General features: G+C 39.2%; 1 pseudogene; it reads right to left on the bottom strand.

Annotated features, from left to right (window-relative positions):
- Positions 1-1,195: 1,195 nt before the first annotated feature.
- Positions 1,196-2,456, bottom strand: LOC136389319 (keratin, type II cytoskeletal 8 pseudogene; annotated as a pseudogene).
- Between the last annotated feature and the right edge of the window lie 2,905 nt (positions 2,457-5,361).

The following is a 5,361-nucleotide window of genomic DNA, read 5'->3' as shown; positions in this document are numbered from 1 at the left end:
TATTCCAGACATCAAGAGGAATATTTCATAATGAAAAAGAGTTAATCAAGGAAAAAATAAAAGAAAATGTACTATAATTTTTTTTTTGTCTTACAATTTTCCCTTCTAAATATCTTTATTATGTAGGCTTGTTAATCTTAGTGACAATAAGCATATGTGTTTTCTAGGCATAAATGAAGATTCGCAGTGGGTGTTTAAATTGTTTTTAGTTATAACTGATGCAAAATTATAGCTAAGGTTTCCATTTTTACAGGCTTTATTTGAAATTTGGTGGAACATTTCTGATTAGTAATAAGACATATTAGCATTTGTGTGCAAATAGAATATATTTTAATTTAATTTAATTTTTAAGAAGAGAGTAACAGGCAGGAAGAAAGAGGGGGAGAAGAGAGATGAGAAGCATCAACTTGTAGTTGTGTCACTTTAGTTGTTTATTGATTGCTTTTCATACATGCCTTGACTGGGAGTGCTCCATCCCTTGCTCATGCCAGTAACCTTGGGCTCAAGTCAGCAACCTTGGGTTGCCAGCCAGCTACCTTGAACTCTAGCCATTGACCTTGGGATCATGTTGGTGATCCTGCACTTAAACTGACAACCTCACACTCAAGCTGGTGACCTTGGGATTTTGAACCAGGACCTTCAGAGTCCAGGCCAATGCTCAATCCACTGCACTATCACCGGTCAGGCTTAACTTTTTAAATTACCCAACTGGCTTATACATATAAAATAAATATTGGGATATAGGGGAAAATTTGAACATTAAAACATAATGATAATTAAAATTTTTAGTATGCTTCTTTTTTTTTTTTATAAATAAATTTTTATTTTAATGGGGTGACATCAATAAATCAGGGTACATACATTCAAAGAAAACATTTCCAGGTTATCTTGTCATTTAGTTCTGTTGCATACCCATCACCCGAAGAGAGATCGTCCTCCACCACTCTTTAGTATGCTTCTTAAATAATTTATTCCATATTAATTTTTCTTTTGGGGTTGGCAGAGCCAGCTGAAACTGTATTTTGGGAAAAACAACACTTGATTTGGCTTTTAGTTAGGGACATGGGTAAGAGGCAGCCCCCAGTCAGTAAACTGCCCACCCCAAGGGTGAGCTCAGGTGGGTCTCCTAAGCTGTCTGTTCCCTGCACACTTCTTTCACACAGGCTCGTAGGACAGGAGGGACTGCAGTAGTCATTCACTTGGGCAGGATATCAGATGACTGAGATACCAGCTTCCTGTCGTGGGTCTCAATCTTCTTCACAACCACTGTCATGGAGGATCTGGTGCTGGTGTAGCTGAAGAAGCCAGCGCCCCCCCCCCCCCCCGAGCCCATGTTGGCCTGGAAACCCAGGCTGTAGTTGAAGTTCGGGCTCAGCCCACCTTAGTAGCCACTGGTGGTCTTGATATGGATATTCATGTTCTGCATCGGAGCCTATAGCTAGCTTGCCTCACCCTCCAATAGCTTACAGTAGGTGGCAATCTCCATGTCTAGGGCTAGCTTGACATTCACGATCTCCTGGTACTCACGTAGCTGCTGAGCCCTGTCCTGCTTGTCAGTTCTCAGAATGGCTTCCAGCTCAGCCACCTTGGCCTGAGCATCATTGGTGGCCAGCTCCATGCTGTTTGACATCATGATGGCAGCCTGAATGGCATTTGAGGCCCTTGATCTCAGCCTGGGTTTGGCTGATGTTCTGGTTCATCTCAAGAATCTGTCTTTGTGTGATGCAGGTCATCCTTGTGCTTTTCAGCCGACATCTGCAGCTCCTCACAATTGATCTGGTACATGGTCTTGGCCTTGGCCACAATGCAGTTGTCAATCTCCTTGGACTGGGTCTTGACCTTGGTAATGAGGGCCAGGAGTGGTTGTTGTCCATGGACAGCACCACAACTTTGTGGAGATCTGGGAGTGCAGCTCACAAATCTCCTCTTCATGAAGCTGCCTGTAGAAGCTGATCCCCTTGGTCAGCCCTTCCAGGCAGGACTCCAGCTCTACCTTGCATCTACCTTGTAAGCTTCATCTGCATCCTTCTTGATGAGGACAGAATCATTCTCCATCTCTGTGTGCTTGTTGATCTCATCATCCTACTTATTCCTCTGGTCCTCCACCAGCCTCTGCACGTTGCCGAGCTCTGCCTCCAGCCTCAGTTTCTTCTGGGACAGTGTATCTAGCTGCCACTGAAGGTTGTTGATGTAGTTCTTGAACATGTTGTCCATGTTACTGCGAGCCGTCTTCTTCTGCTGCAGGAGGTTTCACTTGGTCTCCAGAACCTTATTCTGCTGCTCCAGGCTCCACACCTCATTGATGAAGGAAGCAAACTTGTTGAAGCTCTTGATCTTCTTCTCTTGGTTGTGCATAGCCTCTAGCTTCAGGGGATCAGCACGCTCTGGTTCTCTTGGACAGCTGTGATGCTGTGCCCTATAGTCCCAGCCTCATGGAAATCCCCAGCCAGATTCATATTGGCGTCTAGGCCAAGCAGGTAGTCACTGCCCAACCGGGCAAAGGAGCTGATATGTATTGGGCCTACTTGAAGAGGAGCTGCTGCTGAAGGCCTGGGGGGTTTCTGGGTCACCCTTTCTTTTTTAATTGAAAAATTTAGTTTTTAAGTTTTTGTGTTGACATGACTTCAAGTGTCCCATGCAATATAAAATCCTTTACACCCTTGTGGTGGAGGCTGCAGTTGAGGCGAGGAGATTAAATCAGAAGAGTAGATTTGAGGAGACAAAAAGCTTCTTTTCTATATTTAATTACAATTTTTTAGAGAAAAATGGAGAGAGAGAGACAGGAACATCAATATGTTCCTGTATATGTCCTGATAGGGCTTGAACTGGCAATCTCTGTGTGCTCCGGGACTATTTTCTAACCAACTTAGCTATCTGGCCAGGTCTAATTTTTTAAAACTTAGATTAAACAATATGGTAGAAACAATTTGGAATTTTGTTTTTATAAGTTAATATTATAAGCATATCTTTTGTAATTTGCTCTCTTTACAAACAAGAATTTAATGGATAAAAATATTTTAGCTATTCTAAGTTCTTATTAACTTTGCTTTTCAAATGATTTAAAAATTTTTTCTAGGTATACAGTTATATAATCCACAAATTCCATCTTTTTATTTGAGTTCAGTGCTTGAGAACTGAAGTGTGGTATAGCAAAACTAATGATGAAACAGTAATTCTGGCATTGATGTTATTCCCATTATTTAGATATGTGATCCTCAACACATCTCTTTAATAATTTCACATTTTCCTCTTATTTCTGTTGCACATCACACTGCATTGTCTAGAGAAGAAGCCCAGGCAGGTTGGTATAGTTGAATGAAGACCACAAGTTGGCAGTGAGAGAGAACAAGGAGAGAGAAAGCGGATCTGGAGCAGGAAGAGCCTTAAATGTTATGTTAACAATTTTGGACTTTATTCTGTAGAAATGAAGAGAGACATGAAAAATGAAATCCGACCCTTACTTTATATTATTCAGTCTATATGAATTATAAAGTAGATATGAAAGGCAAATGTGTAATATACTTAGAAGAAATGAAAAATCTCAATATATGAAAGAATTAAAAAAAATATATAAAAAGCATAATCCAGAAATTCTTATCAAACAAATGTTAATTGAATGCTTACTGAGCCAGGCCACTTCTCTGTGTAGTTGTGATGCATCAGTGGACAAAACAGAAAAGACAAAAATCCTTCCTTTTTATGAGATTTTATGTTCTTAGAGTTTACAAAAATAAACACAATACATCGTAAATTAGACAATATGTAAGAAGGTAAAGAGGGCTGTTGTCTTCTGTATCATTCATTCTACAAGACTCAGTCCTTGTTGTCTTTGATATTCTATCATTCTCCTTCCCTTAATGCAGTTCCCTGGCTATAAATACCATGTATACGCTAATTGTTCCCACATTTTTGTTTGTGGCCCAGAATTCCAGGCCTATATATCTAGTTGCCTACATTACAGCTTCACTTATATATTAAAAACTAAACTCCTGATTTTATCTACCAAACCTACTCCACCCAGTTTTCCTCCATTCAACTGATATCTGTTCCACCTATCAGTTGCTCGTAATTTGGCTCCCTGTTGCAAATTTGGTTTCATTTCCTGTTATATTTCCCATCTTTATTGAACTCCTTTTTGTACTTCTTAACAAAGTAGCAGACTCCCACTGAAGGACCTTGGCACTGGCCTCTGCCTTCCCCCAGTTATCCACATGGCGAACTTCCACACCTTTTCGAAATCTTTGCTCAAATGCTATTTTCTTAATATAACTCATGCTGACTTTACTATGCAACTTTCTAGACATTGATTATTATTGCCTGGATTCATTATTTCCTTATGGTTTTAATTGGTGATATTTTAATTATTCTCTGTTTATTGACTGGAATGCTTTTATAAAAAAGAGTGGTCCATCAATTATTTGGTTATTCTGAGTTACGATTATACAACAGAGGTGGGATAAATGCTTGGTTCTTTTTGTGAGAAAGACTATTGATTGAATGCTTTTAATGATTACAAGATCATTCGCGTTTTCTATCAATCCTCTTCCAAATTATATTCTAATTTGTTATGAATTTATTTCTCCATTAATTTTTAAACCAATAAGCTAAAAATTTATAGTCACTATAAATATTATTAAAATACTTTAATGTAAATAGTATGACCAAGCAAAAGGGAATCAATGGAAAGGAACCTCACAGGATGATCTTGAAACTGGAAAATATAACAGAGTTTGTTCTGCTTGTCACCAATTCAGAGACAGAGATGGAATCTTTATGGGTGCTTTATTCAGATGGCCAGCAATCTGGCGGGATGGGGTTACATCCTCAAATCATCTCAACTCCCTTTCCCAAGCCAGCCTTTTTATAAGGGAAAGAAAAAGTATGTAAGCATTTTGGGATTTCAAAGGAGAGTTAATCGGATCATAGTCAAACTTAATTTGATCATAGTCAGTTTTGTCCTTGGAATACAAAGGCTTTGCTTCTTGTAGTCCCCTGGAACACAACCGTGGGTCATTTCACAGATCTCATTAACTCATGTAGGCCTGTTCAGGTATTCCAGATCCCTGGAACAAAATTTTTACTTGCATTAACCATTCTGCCACTGACCATAACCAAAACCACCATTATTCAAGCTAAAATTTTAACTCTTGAGTTCCTCCTATCAATCTGATTATTCCTAACTGGGGAAGTCATGGTGAGTAGTTGCTCCCCAGGCTAATAATTTATTTAGTGAAAGATTTTAAGTCAGCATTGTTCATTGCTCTTGTGCACCTAGGTTAATACACTTTTGAAATGCCAGAAGTAATACCCCTGGAAGGGGATATTAAGCCTCAAGGGAGCACATAATCTTGTTAGTTGTTC

The sequence above is a fragment of the Saccopteryx leptura genome, chromosome 1 (genome assembly GCF_036850995.1).
Source record: "Saccopteryx leptura isolate mSacLep1 chromosome 1, mSacLep1_pri_phased_curated, whole genome shotgun sequence".
NCBI lineage: Eukaryota > Metazoa > Chordata > Mammalia > Chiroptera > Emballonuridae > Saccopteryx > Saccopteryx leptura.
This window is presented reverse-complemented; position numbering and strand designations above follow the sequence as displayed.